General features: G+C 44.7%; 1 non-coding gene across 1 annotated transcript; it reads right to left on the bottom strand.

The window, feature by feature from the left end:
• Positions 1-981: 981 nt before the first annotated feature.
• On the bottom strand, positions 982-1,053 carry TRNAP-UGG (transfer RNA proline (anticodon UGG)). The gene has a single exon. It is a non-coding gene; the product is annotated as a tRNA-Pro (tRNA).
• Positions 1,054-23,151: the final 22,098 nt, after the last annotated feature.

Here is a 23,151-nt window from a genome sequence, read left to right as displayed (position 1 = left end):
TTTATTATCTGTATTCTTATTTCTGAGGATATTGTCCCAGTCTACCAGATTAAGGGCATCTCTAAGCTGGTCAAACTTTGCCTTCCTAAAGTTCAGTGTTTTTGTGACTCCCTGACAAGTCCCCCTAGTGAAAGACAGGTGAAACTGTACAATATTGTGGTTGCTATTTCCTAGATGCCCGACCACCTGCAGATTTGTTATTCTGTCAGGTCTATTAGATAATATTAGGTCTAAAAGTGCTGCTCCTCTGGTTGGATTCTGCACCAATTGTGAAAGATAATTGTTCTTGGTTATTAGCAGAAACCTGTTGCCTTTATGGGTTACACAGGTTTCTGTTTCCCAGTTAATATCCGGGTAGTTAAAGTCCCCCATAACCAGGACCTCATTATGGGTTGCAGCTTCATCTATCTGCTTTAGAAGTAGACTTTCCATGATTTCTGTTATATTTAGGGGTTTGTAACAGACCCCAATGAGAATTTTGTTACCATTTTTCCCTCCATGAATTTCGACCCATATGGACTCGATATCCTCATTCCCTTCGCTAATATCCTCCCTTAAAGTGGACTTTAGACAAGACTTTACATAGAGACAAACCCCTCCTCCTCTCCGATTTTTACGATCCTTTCTAAACAGACTGTAACCCTGTAAGTTAACTGCCCAGTCATAGCTTTCATCTAACCATGTCTCGGTTATTCCCACTATGTCAAAGTTACCTGTAGATATTTCTGCTTCTAGTTCTTCCATCTTGTTTGTCAGGCTTCTGGTGTTTGCGAGCATGCAGTTTAGAGGATTTTGTTTTGTTTCAATCTCCTCGCTGTGGATTGTTTTAGAAATGTTCTTACCTCCCTTCTGAGTATGTTTTCCTGGGTCTTCTTTGTTCGAGTCTTATGTTTTCCTTCTCAAGAAAATCCATGCAATGGATCAGCCTGCAGGAGGAAGCACAGCATACAAGAGACCTGCGTCAAAGCTTTCCACAAGCATGGGCTCATCCGGGATTTGAACCCAGGACCTCTCGCATCCAAAGCGAGAATCATACCCCTAGACCAACGAGCCAACTATAGCAGTTGTGACTTGCATTGTTCAAGATTATTGTACCTGTTTCTATTATGTATACCCCTCCTTACATGTAAAGCGCCATGGAATAAATGGCACTATAATAATAAATAATAATAATAAGGCCTGCCAACTGCAGCTCATATTAGAGCTGGAGGGGGGACCCACATCGAAGGACACACAATCAGCTAAAATGTATTGCAACGCAGACAACCTCTGGGTCGCTAAGCTGCAAAACACGCTGCCGGCCAATCAGAGACCAGCAACTGATGCCAGTTTGCAAATCATTGGCTGCACAAGGCAGTGACGTTACACACTGCCCGTCACTTGCACAATCAAGTCAGTAGTTGACTCGTGCGCTACCTAAGGAACAGGATGCGTTGGAGCTGGAAAGCTGAGTAGAATCATTTATTTTTTATGCGTTAAAGAACAGCAGCAGAACAGGCGATATATATACCAGGATTTGGGACATATATAAGTTTGGGGGATTTATATTCCTGAATGGGAGAGATATATATTAGAATGGGAGTCATATATATTAGGATGAGAGACATATATTCCAGGATGGGCCCAGCATGAGGGACATTTATACCAGGGTGGAGGACATATATTCCAGGATGGGAGACATACTGTATATACCAGGATGGGCCTAGGAGGGGAGACATATATATCAGGAGGGGTCCCAGCCAAATGAATCAGAAGAAAGCTCCTGTCAAATGGAGCAACTGATGACTATGCTTGGGAATACTTAACATCTGGCCTATGCCTGAACAGGACGTAAATGGTTTAAGTTGATGCAAGAAAATTTAGTTATGTTTCTTGGATGAATGCAAAGCTGTTCACTCTCCCATACCTCTGAATAGCATGTCAAAGGCCGAGGCTACACTAGCGTATGGCATCCGATGCGATATGCTAATGACAATCGGCTCCTGCTCTGCTGCAAGCAGAAGCCAAGTGTCAAGCGTCTGTGCTCCGAGCCTCTCACACAGAGTAATTTATCCATCTCCTCCACTGCAGGTGTCAGCGTATACACTGTGTGCAGAATTATTAGGCACGTTGTATTTGATAGGATTATTTTTATTATTGATCAACAACTATGTTCTCAATCAACCCAAAAGACTCATAAATATCAAAGCTTAATATTTTTGGAAGTTGGAGTGTTTTTTTTTAGATTTGGCTATCTTAGGAGGATATCTGTTTGTGCAGGTTACTATTACCGTGCAGAATTATTAGGCAACTTAATAAAAACCAAATATGTTCCCATCTCACTTGTTTATTTTCACCAGGTAAACCAATATTACTGCACAAAATTTATAAATAAACATTTCTGACATGCAAAAACAGAACCCCCAAAAAATTGTGATCAATATAGCCACCTTTCTTTATGATGACACTCAACAGCCTTCCATCCATAGTTGCTTCATCTAATTACGATCAACATTGCGCACAGCAGCCAGCCAGCCACCACAGCCTCCCAGACAATGTTCCGAGAGATGTACTGTTTTCCCTTCCTGTAGATCTCACATTTTATGAGGGACCACAGGTTCTCTATGAGGTTCAGATCAGGTGAACAAGGGGGACATGTCATTATTTTTTCTAGACCTTTTACTGGCCAGCCACGCTGTGGAGTAGTTGAGGCATGTGATGGAGCATTGTCCTGCATGAAAATCATGTTTTTCTTGAACAATACCGACTTCTTCCTGTACCGCTGCTTGAAGAAGTTGTCTTCCAGAAACTGGCAGTAGGTCTGGGAGTGGAGTTTCACTCCATCCTCAACCCAAAAAGGTCCCACAAGTTCATCTTTGATGATACCAGCCCATACCAGTACCCCACCTCCACCTTGTTGGCGTCTGAGTCGGAGTGGAGTCCTCTGCCCTTTACTTATCCAGCCTCTGGCCCATCCATCTGGCCCATCAAGAGTCACTCTCAGTTCATCAGTCCATATAACCTTTGAAAAGTCAGTCTTAAGATATTTCTTGGCCCAGTCTGTTAGGGGTCGAGTTCCCGCCTCTGCACAGGGGGAATCTCGGGCCATCTCCGCTGCGGTCTCCCATTCCTTTCCTGCCGCAGTTGTGCCTGCTCAGCGGAGACGTCAGTCCAAGCGTCATGCTCAGTCCCACTCTGTACAAAGAGTTACTGCTGCCTTTCCTGCTTCTGCCATTGAAGTCAGTGCTGGGCAGCGGCGAGCAGACGCTTCTGCGACTAAGTCCTGCTTTTCTCATTCTGAGCATGCCCTGAGTAAGATCTCTCAGTGGAGATCAAGGGTCACATGGTAGGAAGGTCCTATTGCTGCTAGGACTAACTCCTGCTTTTCACACACTGAGCATGCCCAGGGTAAGATCTCTCAGATGAGATCTAGGGTCACATGCTCAGTTATGGCAGTCTCTCATTGGTCCTTCTAGGAAGGTCTTTTTCTTGCTGCAGCTATATAAGGCTCGCATGGCCGTGCGGCCATGCGCTAGTATCAATGCATGACATGAGTTTTGCGCCACTGTGGTCACGCTTGTGTGTATTCAGGGACCCGGCTGAAATAAGCCACTAGAATACCGGCACCTCCGGTGAGGAGATTGTGTGTTTGGTTACAGGGCCCCGGCTGAAATAAGCCACTAGAATACCGGCTCCACCGGTGAGGAGATTGTATGTTTGCCTCCTGGACTGCGTGACCACAAGCTGCTATCTGCTCAGCAGTTACTGTGTATTCCTGTGGAGTTTAACAGGACACAGTCCTTTCCTTATAGCGACTCTGTGAAGCAACAGAGTTCGCTTCTACCGCCATATCGTGCCGCTGTTTGCCAGCAGCAGGTTCTATTCCTGCACGGTGGACCCCGGGCTGTGAACGCACCACATAACATCTCTATATTTACTCGGTGCGTTCCGCCAGCCCTAACAGTATACTAGCGCCAGGGTCTGGCTGGTAAATGGCGGACGATCAGCGTTTACAGCGGTACATCCAGCAGCTGGAGGGTAGGTTGACGGCTCTCGAGCGCACAACCTCAGCTGTGGATGTTACTGCAGTCGCTGTTCAGGCTGCAAGTGTAGCTGCAGCCAGTTTGTCCTCTGCCACCCCTGCTCCGACTTTATCCCGTCTCCCGCTTCCAGACAAGTTTGCTGGTGACAGTAAGCTATGTCGGGGATTCGTGAGTCAGTGCTCCATACATCTTGAGCTTCTGGCTGCACGTTTTCCTACGGAACGGGCGAAAGTGGGATTTATTTTATCCCTTTTGTCGGGCAGGGCGTTGGAGTGGGCAACGCCGCTATGGGAGCGCAATGATCGTGTGGCGCAGAGTGCTCCTCTCTTCCTGGACGCTCTTAAACAGGTCTTTTTGGGACCTCGTGTCACCCACGATACCGCGCTCCAATTGTTGGCAACAACACAGGGTTCGTCCATGGTCAGCCAGTTCGCCGTCCAATTCCAGACTCTGGTCTCTGAGCTGGAATGGCCGGATAAAGTCCTTATTCCGGTGTTCTGGAGAGGACTGGCAGACCATGTGAAGGACGCCTTGGCCACCAGGGAGATTCCCGCCACACTGAAGGAGCTTATTTCTATATCTACCCGCATCGACCTCCGTTTTAACGAGCGGAAGTTGGAGCGGGCCCAGTGTAGGCAGAGGTTTCGGCTGGCTCCCACCTTCGCCAGACCTCTGGAATCTTCCGTTCAGGCGTCCGACTCCCATGAGGCCATGGAGGTTTCTCGAGCGGGACCTAAGTCTCGGACCGCTCGAGTACCCATGGTTTGCAGAAATTGCCAACAAGAAGGACATTATGCCAATAAATGTCCACGGCGGTCGAGTAAACGATCGCGTCTAGTAACCCTTGGAGGAGGTTCACTAGACACAGCGGCATTTTCCTCCAAGCTGTCCTTCAAAGGGACAATCATATTAGGCTCTTACTCTCTAACAGTCGAGCTTTGTGTGGATTCTGGAGCTGAGGGGAATTTCATCTCCTCAGCTTTTGCTCTGCGCCATGCAATACCTCTGGTGATGCTCGCCAAACCGGTGACTGTTAGAGTAGTGAATGGGTCAACACTTCCATCTCAGATAACACACCAGACTGTCCCTTTCACGTTAGCTATGTCCCCATCCCACCAGGAGATAATTTCCCTTCTTGTCCTTCCCGAGGAAATGGATGAGATTCTGCTGGGAATACCCTGGCTCCGTTTCCACTCCCCACATATTGAGTGGTCCTCTGGGAGGATATTGGGTTGGAGTGATTCATGTAAGGGCAGATGTTTGAGAGAGTGCGTTCAGGTTTCTACCACCGAGATACCTGCAGATCTTTCTTCCCTTCCCAAATGCTATTGGTCCTATGCAGACGTCTTCTCCAAAAAGGCTGCGGAGACCCTTCCACCTCACCGCCCCTATGACTGTCCTATTGATCTCTTGCCTGGAGCAGAACCTCCTCGGGGACGGGTCTATCCCCTCTCCCTCCCGGAGACAGAGGCTATGTCCCAATACATCCAGGAAAATTTGGCAAGAGGGTTCATTAGGAAGTCAGTGTCACCTGCAGGGGCAGGGTTCTTCTTCGTGCAGAAGAAGAACAGAGAATTACGTCCTTGCATAGATTACAGGGGTCTTAATGCCATCACCGTTAAGAATAAGTACCCATTGCCCCTGATTTCTGAGCTCTTTGATAGGCTACGGGGAGCAAGGGTATTTACCAAATTAGATTTGCGGGGTGCTTATAACCTGATTCGCATCCGTGAGGGGGATGAATGGAAGACGGCGTTTAATACCAGGGATGGGCACTATGAGTATCTGGTGATGCCCTTCGGGCTCTGTAATGCCCCAGCCGTCTTCCAAGACTTTGTCAATGACATCTTCCGGGATATGCTCTCCACCTCGGTCGTAGTCTATCTGGATGATATTCTCATCTTCTCTCCAGATATTGACTCCCACCGGAGAGATGTTGGCAGAGTCTTCGACCTCTTACGGTCAAATTCCCTCTATGCAAAGTTGGAGAAGTGTATGTTTGAGCAGGAGTCTTTTCCTTTCCTGGGCTATATCATTTCCGCCCAGGGATTGGCTATGGATCCTGCCAAACTACAGGCTGTGATGGACTGGCAAGAACCCCATTCTCTTAAAGCGGTGCAGCGCTTTATGGGGTTCATTAATTATTACCACCAGTTTATTCCACACTTCTCAACTTTGGTAGCTCCCTTGGTAGCCCTCACCAAGAAGGGAGCAAATCCCAAATTGTGGTCTGAAGAGGTCTCCAAGGCCTTCACTTCTATTAAGTCTCATTTTGCTAGCGCTCCCATCCTACATCGTCCCGATGTGGATAAGCCGTTTATAATGGAGGTGGATGCCTCATCCGTTGGTGCAGGAGCAGTCCTCTTCCAAAAGGATGCTCAAGGTCGGAAGCATCCTTGCTTCTTCTACTCCAAGACCTTCACACCAGCGGAGAGGAATTATTCCATCGGGGACAGGGAGTTGCTAGCGATGAAGTTGGCTTTCTCGAAGTGGAGACATCTCTTGGAGGGGGCTCGCTTTCCCTTTCAAGTCTTCACGGACCACTAAAATTTGTTATATTTGCAAACAGCCCTGCGGCTAAATTCTCGCCAGGCCAGATGGTCCTTGTTCTTCTCCCGGTTCCACTTCACCCTCCATTATCTCGCTGGGGAGAAGAACATTCGTGCTGACGCCCTCTCTCGCTCTGTTGTGTCATCTGAGGAGGAGGGAGGCGAGCCTCGGCTTATTGTCCCTTCTGAGAGCCTGAGAACCATAGCTCCAGTTTCGCTAGAGTCTGTGCCTCCGGGCAAGACTTTTGTACCCATTAATTTGCGACCGGAGGTTCTCTCTTGGGCTCATTCGTCCAGGGTGGGTGGACACTTTGGGACAAAAAGGACATCTGAGCTGCTGGCGAGGTCGTACTGGTGGCCACATATAGTTCGTGATGTCAGAGATTACATTCAGGCATGTGTCTCCTGTGCCAAAAATAAATCTCCTCGACAACGGCCAGCAGGGTTACTCTATCCCTTGCCGGTGGCAGACAGGCCCTGGGAGATGGTCGGGATGGACTTTGTGGTGGGTTTGCCCAAGTCTCGTGGCTGTACCATCATTTGGGTTGTCACCGATCATTTTTCTAAAATGGTGCATTTGGTCCCGCTTCCACGGTTACCTTCTGCACGGGCCTTGGCAGCGTTGTTCATAAAACACATCTTCCGCCTACACGGTATGCCGGACAAAATTGTCAGTGACCGGGGTCCCCAGTGTGCGTCTTTGTTCTGGAGAGAGCTTTGTCGTCTTCTCAGCATTGAGTTAAATCTCTCTTCCGCATATAATCCCGAGACGAACGGGTTGGTAGAGAGGGCCAACCAGACCTTGGTCACATATCTGCGACATTTTGTCTCAGCCAGGCAGGATGACTGGGCATCTTTGCTATCATGGGCAGAGTTTGCGCTGAACAACGCCGTGGCCGACTCCACTGGACAAACCCCATTTCTCCTTAACTATGGTCAGCATCCGCGGGTACCTCTGCCTATGCCCGTGTCTTCCGCCGACTCCAGGGTGGCAGACTGGGCTGTGGAAGCACGGGATATTTGGGACCGCACTCAGGATGCCATTCGGGCCTCCAAGGAGAGAATGAGGTCCTCCGCCGATGCACATCGGTGCCCCGCTCCGACCTTTGCTCCTGGCGACTTGGTGTGGCTCTCCGCCCGTAACATCAGGCTGCGAGTGGAGTCCACTAAGTTTGTACCTCGCTACTTGGGTCCTTTTAAGGTCCTCGAACAGGTTAATCCTGTGGTCTATCGTTTAGCCCTTCCGCCACGCCTGGGTATCACCGACACCTTTCATGTGTCCCTCTTGAAACCCGTATACATGTCCCGGTTTTCCGAGTCATCTGCTGGGACTTCGGGTTCGTCTACGGACGATTACGAGGTGAATGCTATTTTGGGGTGCAAGGTGGTACGTGGTAAAAAGTTTTATTTGGTGGACTGGAAGGGTTATGGTCCTGAGGACAGGTCCTGTTAGCCTGCTGAGCACATTCAGGCTCCGCAGCTCATTGCTGCCTTTGAGCGTAGCGAGGTCCAAGGAGGGGGGTCCCTAGGAGGGGGGGTAAAGTTAGGGGTCGAGTTCCCGCCTCTGCACAGGGGGAATCTCGGGCCATCTCCGCTGCGGTCTCCCATTCCTCTCCTGCCGCAGTTGTGCCTGCTCAGCGGAGACGTCAGTCCAAGCATCATGCTCAGTCCCACTCTGTACAAAGAGTTACTGCTGCCTTTCCTGCTTCTGCCATTGAAGTCAGTGCTGGGCAGCGGCGAGCAGACGCTTCTGCGACTAAGTCCTGCTTTTCTCATTCTGAGCATGCCCTGAGTAAGATCTCTCAGTGGAGATCAAGGGTCACATGGTAGGAAGGTCCTATTGCTGCTAGGACTAACTCCTGCTTTTCACACACTGAGCATGCCCAGGGTAAGATCTCTCAGATGAGATCTAGGGTCACATGCTCAGTTATGGCAGTCTCTCATTGGTCCTTCTAGGAAGGTCTTTTTCTTGCCGCAGCTATATAAGGCTCGCATGGCCGTGCGGCCATGCGCTAGTATCAATGCATGACATGAGTTTTGCGCCACTGTGGTCACGCTTGTGTGTATTCAGGGACCCGGCTGAAATAAGCCACTAGAATACCGGCACCTCCGGTGAGGAGATTGTGTGTTTGGTTACAGGGCCCCGGCTGAAATAAGCCACTAGAATACCGGCTTCACCGGTGAGGAGATTGTATGTTTGCCTCCTGGACTGCGTGACCACAAGCTGCTATCTGCTCAGCAGTTACTGTGTATTCCTGTGGAGTTTAACAGGACACAGTCCTTTCCTTATAGCGACTCTGTGAAGCAACAGAGTTCGCTTCTACCGCCATATCGTGCCGCTGTTTGCCAGCAGCAGGTTCTATTCCTGCACGGTGGACCCCGGGCTGCGAACGCACCACATAACATCTCTATATTTACTCGGTGCGTTCCGTCAGCCCTAACACAGTCTTGATGTTTTATCTTATGTTTCTTGCTCAAAGTGGTCATTTTTCAGCCTTCCTTACCTTGGCCATGTCCCTGAGTATCGCACACCTTATGCTTTTTGTTACTCCAGTAACGTTGAAGCACTGAAATATGGCAAAACTGGTGGCAAATGGCATCTTGGCAGCTTCATGCTTGATTTTTCTCAATTCATGGGCAGTTATTTTGCGCCTTTTTTGCCCAACACGCTTCTTGCGACCCTGTTGGCTATTTGCCATGAAACGCTTGATTGTTAGGTGATCTTGCTTCAAAAGTTTGGCAATTTCAAGACTGCTGCCTCCCTCTGCAAGACATCTCACAAGTTTGGACTTTTCAGAGCCCTTCAAATCTCTCTTCTGACTCATTTTGCCAAAGGAAAGGAAGTTGCCTAATAATTAAGCACACCTTATATAGGGTTTTGATGTCATTAGACAACACCCCTCCTCATTACAGAGATGCACATCACCTGATTTACTTAAGTGGTAGTTGGGTCTCAAGCCTGAACAGCTTGGAGTAGGACAACATGTATAAAAAGTATCATGTGATCAAAATACAACTTGCTTAATAATTCTGCACACAGTGTATATCACACTGCACTCGGATGATATCTGAGTGATGTGCATTGTGTCACTCCCTCCCATAGACTTATATGATTGCGAGTGAGCCGAGACTCGGCCGAAACTTGGTGCCAATCGCATGTTGCGATTGTTCTCGCATGCCGATTCGCCATGAGAAAATAATCGCAGATGTGATCTGCCACATAAATTAACACTGGTTCGAGTGCAATGCAATATTTTCCCGCATAGCACTCATCCGTATTCTACTTTAGTGTGACCCTGGCCTAAAGATATGAATGCAAGCTCGGTTCAGAGGGAAAATGGGTTGGCCTGCCACTGTTACTCTAATAATCAGTTTAAAAAAAGTGACAGAACAGTTGGACTCGACCTCTGACTAAAAGTCTCAGCATAACCTAGCAACAGTAGATCACCAAGTTACCACAAGTTAAAGCAAAACCTAGAAACAAATACCCAATCAAGTGCTGAGGAATTATACATCCTAGCATAAAATAGAAATTAATACACAATCCAGAAGAGCTGCAAAGCTTATATATCCTAGAATTAGGGTATGTGCACATGTCAGGATTTTTAGCGTTTTTTTTGCGGAATTTCGCCATAAAAACGCTATAAATCCGGTAAAAAAACGCTAACATTATGCATCCTATCCTTTAGAATGCATTCTGCATTTTTTGTGCAGATTTTAGCGTTTTTTTCCGCAAAAAAACGCATACCGCAAAAAATCCGGACATGCTCTATCTTTTTCCGGATTTTTTGCGGATTTCCTATCAAAAAGGTCATTCCGGAAAAAAAAAAATCCGCAAAAAATCAGCGCAAAAAACGCGCAAATTCCGCGAGAAATCTGCGCGAAAAAAGCACGCGGATTTCTGGCAGAATTCTCAGGATTTTGTCAGGAAAAAATCCTGACGTGTGCACATACCCTAAATGTGTGGTAAAAGTGGGAGAATGAGAAGAGCACTCTCCAATAGTCCTTATGATCGTAACAGTGTTAAAGGGGTTGGCAACCTTTGGGCCATTTTTTTCTCAAGTGCATATATTTTGGGTTAGAAATAATTTTTGTGCTTGGAATTCATTACATATTTTGCTCCGTTCTGCTTTTTGTTTTCCTGCGCATTCAACTTAATATAGTCTGTGGACATAAAGGAGCTGAGAGGAGCTGAGAAAAAGACAAACAAAAAAGTGTTACAAATTTTCCTATTAGACTGTCAGAATGAGCAGATTCTCAATTAGAAAACGTCCTCTTTCTCTTGTTAGTGCAACTTTAATCACAAAATGAACAGCATTACCGTCCATACAATGACTGCTGGTAGAGGGGCACGTGACCAGACATATTCATTAGTCCATACACCATTTTTTCTCTGCTACTATGCTCCAGTCCTACTGCGTGCTGTCATGTAATCTTTTAGAGAGAGGTCAGAAGGAAACAGGATGAGCTATAGCAAACTGCCATACGAAGAAGAGACAGAAGCCTGCCATTGAGCAAAAAGTGAAGAAACAATGGTGTGATGAGCAGCTCTGCCTGGTGCTGGATTTTTTTGCCATACAAGACAAAAGTGACCAATATTTATTATTTTTCCACAATTTTTTTTATTCCCATTAGTAATATTCCCACCTATTGCTTTGTAACAAGTCTGTTCTTAGTGTCTTCATCTTGTTATTTCACAAAGCTAAATTCACACAAGGTAAGATTGTTCCACAATATGTGCTCATTAGAACAAAGTTCACTCCTGCCGTACAATGAATTGCTGTTGATGTTGAATGTGGAATTCAGCACTAGAAATCAGCAACAATTATGCCATTCAGCCTTAACATTTTTTTCATAAATATATTAAAAATTGCTGTATATAATCGTGTATAAGCCCAGTTTGTTCAGCACATTTTTTGTGCTGAAAACGCCCCCCTCGACTTATACATGAGTCACGGTACAGAAAGCTGTTGAGGGAGGGGGAGCAGCGGAGCAGCAGGTGCCAGGAGCCGGTGCACACATACTCACCTACCTGCGTGCCCTTGGTGCTGGCACTGCATTTCGTTCTGGCCACCAGCGCCGGCCAGCAGCTCTTCCTGTGCTCAGCGGTCACGTGGTGCCGCTAATTAAGATGATGAATATGAACGTGTCTCCACTCTCATAGGCGTGGAGTGCATATTCATCATCTTAATGAGCAGTACCATGTGACCACTGAGCGCAGGAAGAGCTGCAGGCAGGCGCCAGCCGCCGGAACGAGATGCAGTGCCAGCACCGAGGGCGCAGGTATGTCAGTATGATGTTTTGTTTTTTTTTCAATGGGAAGCATGCGCACGGGGGATAGGGGATTAGGAGGATGGAATGGGGGAGGCATGCATACAGGGATGGAACGGGGAGGCATTCATACCAGGACAGGGAAGGGGGAAGAAAGCATACAATGACAGGGACAGGGGAGGAATGCAGACAGGAACAGGAATCAGGAGGCATTTATACCAGGACATAGTCCATGTATAGCAGGACAGGGATAAGGATACAATACACACCCAGCTTTACAGTTATATAAAAAAGTTTGGGCACCCCTATTAATCCTAAGCTTAATGTTTTATAAAAATTGGTTTTTTTTGCAACAGCTATTTCAGTTTCATATATCTAATAACTGTTGGACACAGTAATGTTTCTGCCTTGAAATGAGGTTTATTGTACTAACATAAAATGTGCAATCTGAATTCAAACCAAATTTGACAGGTGGATAAGTATGGGCACCCCACCAGAAAAGTGACAATAATATTTATTAGATCCTCCTTTTGCAAAAATAAAAGCCTCTAGTCGCTTCCTGTAGCTTTTAATGAGTTCCTGGATCCTGGATGAAGGTATTTTTGACCATTCCTCTTTACAAAGCAATTCCAGTTCAGTTAAGTTTTATGGTCGCTGAGAATGGACAGCCCTCTTCAAATGATCCCACAGATGTTCAATGATATTCAGGTCTGGGGACTGGGATGGCCATTCCAGAATAGTGTAATTGTTCCTCTGCATGAATGCCTGAGTAGATTTGGAGCAGTGTTTTGGATCATTGTCTTGCTGAAAGATCCATCCACTGTGTAACTTCAACTTTGTCACTGATTCATGAACATTATTGTCAAGAATCTGCTGATACTGAGAGGAATCCATGCGTCCCTCAACTTTAACAAGATTCCCTGTGCCGGCATTGGCCACACAGCCCGAAAGCATGATGGAACCTCCACCAAATTTTACTGTGGGTAGCAAGTGTTTTTCTTGGTGTGCTGTGTTTTTTGGCCGCCATGCATAATGCCTTTTTGTATGACCAAACAACTCAATCTTGGTTTCATCAGTCCACAGGACCTTCTTCCAAAAAGAAATTGGCTTTTCCAAATGTGCTTATGCATACCTCAGCCGACTCTGTTTGTGGCGTGCTTGCAGAAACGGCTTCTTTCGCATCACTCTCCCACACAGCTTCTCCTTGTTCAAAGTGCGTTGTATAGTTGACCGATGCACAGTGACACCATCTGCAGCAAGTTGATGATGCAGCTCTCTGGAGGTGGTCTGAGGATTGTCCTTGACTGATCTCACCATTCTTCTTCTCTGCCTTTCTGATGTTTTTCTTGGCCTGCCACTTCTGGCCTTAACAAGAACTGTACCTGTGTTCTTCCATTTCCTTTCTATGTTCCTCACAGTGGAAATTGACAGGTTAAATCTCTGAGACAGCTTTTTGTATCCTTCCCCTGAACAACTATGCTGAATAATCTTTGTTTTCAGATCATTAGACAGTTGTTTTGAGGAGCCCATGATGCCACTCTTCAGAGGAGATTCAAACAGGAGAACAACTTGCAAGTGACCACTTTAAGTAGCTTTTCTCATGATTGCATACACCTGGCTATGAAGTTCAAAGCTCAATAAGGTTAGAAAACCAAAAAAGGGCTTTAGTAAGTCAGTAAAAAGTAGGTAGGAGTATTTAAAACAAGAAAATGATAAGGGTGCCCATACTTATGCACCTGTTAAATTTTGCTTGAATGCAGATTGCACATTTTCTGTTAGTACAATAAACCTCATTTCAAGGCAGAAACATTACTGTGTCCAACAGTTATTAGATATATGAAACTGAAATAGCTGTTGCAAAAAAACTATTTTTATAAAACATTAAGCTTAAGATTAATAGGGGTGCCCAAACTTTTTCATATAACTGTACTAGAGTCAATAAGCTTACTTAGTTTTCCGTGGCTAAAGTAGGTGCTTCAGCTTATACCCGCGTTGGCTTATATTTGAGTATATACGGTACTTGCAAAGAACCTGGCTAAGTCTCCTATGATGAGAAAAAAAAGTTTATGTTAAAAGATAAGCAAGCTATCACTTCAATAAAATTAGCATATTTCAAAATAGTATCACCTGCACCCTATCAAAATAAATTAAAGATCCCTTTGGGGCTTTGCCATTTTACACTTTTATTGGTAGGTTCTAAATGAAGATTTTCTCTTAGAAGGTGTGAAATCACATTTATGAGAGTGTTAGGAATCTAAAAAAATTGGAAGTTCATAAATACATAAAATAATAAATGAAACAGCAGTCATGGCCCAAAAACCTCAAAGGAAGTCCACACACACTTTGCTATATTAGATAGCCATGAAACACAGTTCCAACTACTCATGCAGTGCATTGCTCTATTGTCATAGATTAGACAAGGAGAAGATTTAGGGTATGTGCACACGTTCAGGTTTTTTCGCGTTTTTTTGCATTTTTTTTCGCGATAAAAACGCGATTAAACCGCATTAGAAACTGCAGACATATGCATCCTATCATTTAGAATGCATTCTGCAATTTTTGTGCACATGATGCATTTTTTTTCACGAAAAAAAATGCATCGCGATAAAAAAAAGCAGCATGTTCATTAATTTTGCATTTTTTTTCGCGTTTTCCCGCTATTCTATGCATTTTGAAAAAACGCGCAAAAAAACGCATGCTGATTTCTGGCAGAATTGTCAGGTTTTTGTCAGAAAAATTTCTGCCAGAAATCCTGATGTGTGCACATAGTCTAAAGGTACCGTCACACTAAGCGACGCTGCAGCGATACCGACAACGATCCGGATCGCTGCAGCGTCGCTGTTTGGTCGCTGGAGAGCTGTCATTCAGACAGCTCTCCAGCGACCAACGATACCGGTAACCAGGGTAAACATCGGGTTACTAAGCGCAGGGCCGCGCTTAGTAGCCCGATGTTTACCCTGGTTACCATCGTTAAAGTAAAAAAAACAACCACTGCATACTTACCTACCGCTGTCTGTCCCCGGCACTGTGCTTCTCTGCTCTGGCTGTGAGCACAGCGGCCGGAAAGCACAGCGGTGACGTCACCGCTGTGCTTTCCGGCTGCCCGGCGCTCACAGCCAGAGCAGAGAAGCACAGCGCCGGGGACAGACAGCGGTAGGTAAGTATGCAGTGGTTGTTTTTTTTACTTTAACGATGGTAACCAGGATAAACATCGGGTTACTAAGTGCGGCCCTGCGCTTAGTAACCCGATGTTTACCCTGGTTACCAGCGAAGACATCGCTGAATCGGCGTCACACACACCGATTCAGCGATGTCAGCGGGAGATCCAGTGACGAAACAAAGTTCTGGACTTTCTGCCCCGACCAGCGATATCACAGCAGGATCCTGATCGCTGCTGCCTGTCACACTGGACGATATCGCTAGCCAGGACGCTGCAACGTCACAGATCGCTAGCGATATCGTCTAGTGTGACGGTACCTTTCGAGTGCTCCAGTGTATGGCATTGAGTATAGTATAATATTAACTGCATTGACGTGAGACATACCCATCTGTATTGTGTACAGCATTTGTGGACCAAAATATTTGAAAACTTGCAAGCATGGGTCTACAAAATAATGTCCCAATGCTTTTCCTTATTGGCAATGGGTCCTCCTAACTCCTTAAACATAGTATTTCTATGCTAGGCTAGGGTCACATTGCGTTAGTGCAATCCGTTTAGCGCTAGAGGATTGCGCTAACGCAATGTTTTTTATGGGGCCGTGTTCGGGGTCGCGGTAACGTCCCCGCTCTCGCAGATCCCCGATCTGCGAGAGCGGGGAACGGACCGCGGGCGCGCCTCGGACGCTGCAAGCAGCGTCTGCGGCGCGCCAGGAATCTCCGGCGCGTCGCTAGCGCGTGCCGAACATGGCACGCGCTAGTGTAGCGCGTTCCCATTAGCGTGAATGGGCGCGTTAACAGCCGCGTTGCACGGCGTTAATTTCGCCGTGCAACGCTGTCCGTTTAACGCGGTCCCATAGCGCAATGGGAACCCAGCCTTAGAGTTTGTAATTCTTTTATCTGTGGTTTCTGAGCTCCTGTGTGCTGATTTATGGTAAACAGCAAAGATTGGATCAGCTTTGAAGTTGTGTTGGCGAAAAATCAGCACAAAGGATTTTAGAATAAAAGCAGATAAAGTTTAAAATCTTCTGGTCAGCCCAGCAGATTGATAGATTGTCAGTTAATTCATTATGCAGCAATTATTAGTGCAAAACAAATTCTACATAATGGAAATGGTGCAAAATTTTTAATGAAACCCAATTGCAGAAATTATTTAAATACATTCTTTTAAGTAAAAAAATGCCCTTGAAGATGTTCATTTTCTTTATGTATGCGTGAAACTAGTTGACAGTTTTATGCAGGCTTAATCCTGTACAGGAAAGCACAAAAAGGGGGCTGCTGTTTTCTGAGAAAAGAGGAGTTAAGGTACCGTCACACTCAGCAACTTTCCAACGAGAACGACAACGATCCGTGACGTTGCAGCGTCCTGGATAGCGATCTCGTTGTGTTTGACACGCAGCAGCGATCTGGATCCTGCTGTGACACCGCTGGTCGGAGCTAGAAGGCCAGAACTTTATTTCGTCGTCAGGTCGGCGTGTATCGTCATGTTTGACATCAAAAGCAACGATGCCTGCAATGTTTTACATGGAGCTAACAACCAGCGAGAACGATAAGTGAGTCGCCGTTACGTCACTGGATCGCTCCTGCATCGTTCTGGAGTTGCTGTGTTTGACGTCTCTACAACGACCTAAACAGCGACGCTCCAGCGATCTAGTTTAGGTCGGCTCGTTGTCTAGATCGCTGCAGCATCTATTACACTGCAGTTTCGCAGCGCTGGGATCCAGGGTTCAATTCCCACCAAGGACAAAATCTGCCAGGAGTTTGGATGTTCTCTCCTTGTTTGTGCGGGTTTCTTCAAATATTTCAAGGGTAGGGAATTTAGATTTTGAGACCCAACAGTGACAGTGATGACAGTATCTATAAAGCACTGTGGAATATGTTGATGATAATGGAATATGATTACAAATAGTGACAAATGGAGTCAAAGTGCACTAAGCTTGTGGGAGACATAGCCATTAGTTACTGTAACATTGAGAATGTAAGACTAATGGAACAGTAGTAGTATTTGCTTTGGGCAATTTTTTCCAGAGTGGTGAAGGTAGTGAGCCATTGATTTCAGTTCTTGGATGGTGTGAGAAGTGAAACACTCTAGCAAATCAGTGCATTGTAAATCAAGCAGACAGGGCACCCAGTGCATCATTTTCAAGTAAGGAGCAGAGCAGATCCAATTTAGCCAATCCAACTGATGATACATTTTCTCAAAGACTGAGTTCTTATATGGATTAGAATTATTTAGTTACTTTGCTAAAGTAGACTTGTTTGCCTGCAACAGATTAAATAACATACAATTTAGTGCAATCAATGTATTTTGTTTCAAGAAGATTATCTGAGCCAATACTACGTCCACCATTGCCACTCTACCAGCCCCCATCCACAGCAGTTGCATCTGGACTATAATACCCACCTTCCATTTTCCTCTAAAATTTTACATAGCTTAGCACAGCCAATGAGAATGAACTTTCATGGTCTGTATAAAATCATAGGTAGAGATGGCAGCAATTTTTTTTTAATATGGATAATAACAACATGTCACGACTCAAAGCTTTGTTGATAGACAATGAAAGCTATTAAAGAGTGATAAAACTTCTACAGAGGATGTGTGAAGAACTGTTACCATCTGTTGACTCATACTCCATAACCATCTATGTTGCGGTCACTTTGACATAACTAAGACTGTCTTGTCTCACAGTGTATCCCAAGTAAGTGCTATTTACTATAGTAAATTCTGAAATCAGCTAAAGAACGTTTTTCAGAATAAATGTTAGAAAATGATTGACATTTTATTAAAGAAGTGACTTTTTATTTTGTTAATATCATTTTAGCATTTTAGACTCGGATTCTAACAAATAAAGTTTATATTGTGCAAGTTGCAACCTAATTATTATCTTCACTATTATGTATTGAAAAAGACAGCATATTAGATCTGTAATCAAGCATAAATTACTGCTAATATACATTTTTCAATCTGGACTAAGAATACATTTATGTTACCTACAGTAATCTCTGCTTCCCTGCAGTACAGATACTGGCAAAATATCAGTTAAATATTTTGGCTAACAGATGATGTCCCTATTTAAAAGACTGCACAGCATACTCAACACCTGTTTCATTAAAAAGCAAACACAGAGATATGATTAAAATAAAAACTCTTTTTGAAACTGAAATTAGTCATTGGCAGAGTAAAACATATATTTCTTTTTTCAAACAGCCTCTTGCAGCCTTAGGCAGTTGTAAAAGTTGACAGACTATTTCATTAGTTTGATCACACTGCATATCATCTATATGCACAGCTTGACTAAAAATGACACATAGTGGTCTTCTGAGGATGCAATGGTCTAATTAAGTCTTCAGTACAAAATTATACATTTTCATCTTTTGTTCAAGCTGCATATGAAACTATGCATCAAGTGTATTGACTGCAGAAGTAAGTACTGTTGAGTAGTGTTGAGCATTCCGATACCGCAAGTATCGGGTATCGGCCGATATTTGCGGTATCGGAATTCCGATACCGAGTTCCGATATTTTTGTGATATCGGGAATCGGTATCGGGATTAAGATTATTGTGTAAAATAAAGAATAAAAATAAAAAATATTGATATACTTACCCTCTGACGCGCCCTGGTCGTCACCGCTGCAACCGCCTTGCTTTCGTTCCGAAGAATGAGCGCGTAAAGGGCCTTCGATGACGTCGCGGCTTGTGATTGGTCGCTGAGCCGTCATGTGACCGCTCACGCGACCAATCACAAGCCGCGACGTCATCGAAGGTCCTTAACGGTCTTAGTTTCTTAGGAATGAGCGCGTTAATGACCTTCGATGACGTCGCGGCTTGTGATTGGTCGCATGTGCGGTCACATGACCGCTCAGCGACCAATCACAAGCCACGATGTCATCGAAGGCCCTTTACGCGCTCATTCTTCGGAACGAAAGCAAGGCTGTTGCAGCGGTGACGACCAGGGCGCGTCAGAGGGTAAGTATATCAATATTTTTTATTTTTATTCTTTATTTTACACATGAGTATGGATCCCAGGGCCTGAAGGAGAGTTTCCTCTCCTTCAGACCCTGGGATCCATTACAGGATACCTTCCAATATTTGTGTCCCATTGACTTGTATTGGTATCGGATATCGGTATCGGCGATATCCGATATTTTTCGGATATCGGCCGATACCATCCGATACCGATACTTTCAAATATTGGACGGTATCGATCAACACTACTGTTGAGAGTATGTAACATAGATGTAGATCTACACTAACTATACTCACATTTATTTGTGAACTTTAATATGGTTTATTCTTGGGTAATTTATTGAATTTTCATATATATCTACTATATAAAGCTGAATGTGTGTATGTGTGTGTTTGTGTGTGTGTGAGTGTGTGTGTGTGTGTGTGTGTGTGTGTGTGTGTGTGTGTGTGTGTGTGTGTGTGTGAATGTGTGTGTGTATGGCTGGGATTGGCATCTGCACCGTCGCAGCTACAGCCACAAAATTTTGCACAGTCACACGTCTGGACCCCGAGAGCGTCATAGGCTATATTGTGAGGCGAAATTTTAACCCTGCGCGTTCCAATTCACCAAACAATTTTGCCTCTATTTACATAATGGGGAAAAAGTGAAATGAAAAGTGTTGGAGGCGTCGCAGCTACAGCCACAAAATTTTGCAGTCACACGTCTGGACCCTGAGAGCGTCATAGGCTATGTTGTGAGGTGAAATTTTAACTCCGCGCTTTCCAATTCACCAAACTATTTTTTCCCTATCTACATAATGGGGAAAAGTGAAAGGAAAAGTGTTGGAGGCAAATTGACAGCTGCCAGATGTGAACAGGGGGGACTTAAGGAATGAGAGCGATGGCGCCAAAGAGTATATACCGATCAGTTGCTAAGGTGGGGCCCCGACATGAGATACTCACCACACATGGGGATATGAACACACACACAAAATGCGCCCCACACTACCACGTGCTTGAACACATATACCACCCTCAGCACACATTTCACCACACATACACCAACCTCGCCACATAAAAGTCGAAACACAAAAGTCGCCGCTCAAAACTCACCACGCGCAAAACTCGCCACATGCAAAAACTAGGCTCACGCAAAACTCGCCACAAGTGCAAAACTCAACTCATGGAAAACTCGCCACACGCAAAAATTGCACACGCCGAAAAATTGCCACATGCACAAAATTTGCAACACATGCAAAAGTTGCCTAACACAAAACTTGCACATACTCAAAAGGCACCAGACATAAATCTCACCACGCGCAAAACTCGCCATGCGCAAAACTTGCTGCACACAACTTGCTACACTAACCTGTCACATGCAACTCGACACACAAAAAGTTGCTACACGCATGTTGCCACACAAAACTCATCTCACAAAAGTCGCTACATGCATGTCGCCACACACAACTCAACACACACAACTTGACAAACGAAACTCGCCCTAAAACGCACACAAGTCTGGTATTAGCCTTCAAAAACAAAAATCTGATTAATAAGCAGACAAACTACAAGAGCAACAAATGTACCATATAGGAAATACAGCAGCTGTCAGTCACATGACCTGTCTATTATGTGTATGTGTGAGCTAATATATACTGCCAGGGGGAGGGCTTCCTGTTGGCTGGGGATTTATCAGGCTGCCAATTTATCTTACAAATACTGAGGTAGAAATACTGAGCAAATAACGTGTTAACGAGGTCTAATACAGGAGATCACACAGGTATATACTATATACAGGGGAGATGACACACAGATATATACTATATACAGGAGAGATGACACACTATACAGGGGAGATGACACACAGGTATATACTATATAGAGGAGGAGATGACATACAGGTACATACTATATACAGGAGGAGATGACATACAGTTATATACTATATACAGGAGGAGATGACACACAGGTATATACTATATACAGGAGCAGATTACCTACAGGTATATACTATATACAGGAGGAGATGACATACAGGTATATGCTATATATAGAAGATGACATACAGGTATATACTACAGGGTGGAGCGCGGTAATTTGCTTTTTTGCACTGCATGCTGTGGCGGCACTGTCGGTCGAAGAGAGGGGAGAGTGGGTGTGGCTTACAGTGGCTGATGGGAGATTTGTATTCCTCTGCCTTTCAGTTGCCATCATGCAGTGGACACGTGAGGAGAGGTCATTTTGTGTTGAAGCATATTTTTCAAATGCCCACTCGATCATTGCAGTGCAGCGTGCTTTTCGTTTACAATTCGCTGTTCCTCCACGCGGACGTGTTCCTGGACTGCAATCAATTGTAAATTGGGTGAATGCATTCAGAACAGCAGGGAATGTGTCATGTGTACGAAGGGGACCTGAGAGAAGGATTACAACACCACAAAACATCGAGAGAGTTAGAGCAGCAGTACTGCAATCTCCGAAACGCTCTACTCGGAAGCAATCATTTGCTCTTGGCATTTCAAGACGTTCTCTCCACCGGATTCTTCATGATGAACTGAATTTTCACCCGTATAAAATGTGCGTGGTCCAACATTTGTCAGCATGGGACTATTTGACACGGCGGACCTCTTGTGAAGACATGTTAGCAACGATACCCCGTGACGCAATTGTGTTTTTTTCTGATGAGGCACATTTTCACCTCATTTTCACTGTGTGGTGCGCCATATCACGAGTAGGCATCATTGGTCCTTACTTTTTTCAGGATAATGGTCGTGCCATAACTGTGAACTCCGAACGGTACTTGTCTATGATACAGGATTATTTTCAGCCGGCTCTTGAGGCAATGGAACTAGAGGATACATGGTTCCAACAGGATGGTGCCACTGCACACACAGCGAGGGTTACCATGAATTGTTTGAGGCAAATGTTTTCTGGACGGCTTATCTCTTTGAGGGGAGATGTGAACTGGCCAGCACGCTCACCAGATTTAGCCCCATGCGATTTTTTTCCTTTGGGGTTACCTGAAGTCTAAGGTGTATATCAACCGTCCCAACACCTTGGAAGACCTAAGGAACAATATTGAAGCTGAAATTGGCAGAATACCAGTGGACATGCTTGTTAGAGTTCATGAAAACTTCAGAAAACGTATGCAGCAGTGTGTGGATAGCGAAGGTCGACATTTGCCAGATACACTATTTAAAACCATGTAATTTAAAAATTCCATTACTGTTCAGTATAATTAAAATATAAAATAAATTTTTCTAATGATCATAATTTTTTTATTTCATTCCCAAATCAGCAAATTACCGCGCTCCACCCTGTATATACAGGAGGAGATGACACAGATATATACTATATACAGGGGAGATGACACACAGGTATATACTATATACAGGAGGAGATGACATACAGGTATATACTATATATAGAAGGAGATGACATACAGGTATATACTATATATAGGAGGAGATGACATACAGGTATATACTATATATAGGAGGAGATGACATACAGGTATATACTATATATAGGAGGAGATGACATACAGGTATATACTATATACAGGGGAGATGACACACAGCAGGTATATACTATATACAGGGGAGATGACATACAGGTATATACTATATACAGTAGATGACATACAGGTGTATACTATATATAAGGGAGATGACAAACATGTATATACTGAGGTGAAAATGAGAGGTGTGAGGTGAAAATGAAAAGGTGTGAGTGCAAAATTAGAGGAATGACGGAAAATAGTGTAGTGATCGGAAAATGACAGATGTGAGGTCGAAATGACAAGTGTTAGGCGGGAATGAGAGGAGTGAGGGAGAAAATGAGAGGTGTGAGGGAGAAAATGAGAGATGTCAGGGGGAAAATTAAAGATGTGATTGGGAAAATGAGAGGCATGATGGGAAAATAAGAGAAGTGACGTGCTATAACTAACCACAGATATTTACTATGCCCAGGCAACGCCGGGCTCTTCAGCTAGTACATATATAAATATATATGCATTACAATTCAATATATATATGAAACGAAATGCAAAGCGTGAACATGAGACAAATCTGAATCAAATTAATGTTTGGTAAGTCTACCCTTTGCTTCCAAGTCCGTGTTAAAGAACCAATTATTCTAGGTACGTTAGCACAGTTTTTGAAAGAATTTGGCAAGGAGGTTGTTCCAAATATCTTGGATAATTAATCAA

This window comes from Ranitomeya imitator, chromosome 1 (assembly GCF_032444005.1).
Source record: "Ranitomeya imitator isolate aRanImi1 chromosome 1, aRanImi1.pri, whole genome shotgun sequence".
Lineage (NCBI taxonomy): Eukaryota > Metazoa > Chordata > Amphibia > Anura > Dendrobatidae > Ranitomeya > Ranitomeya imitator.
Note: the sequence above shows the minus strand (reverse complement) of the source record. Positions and strands in the feature narration are given on the sequence as shown.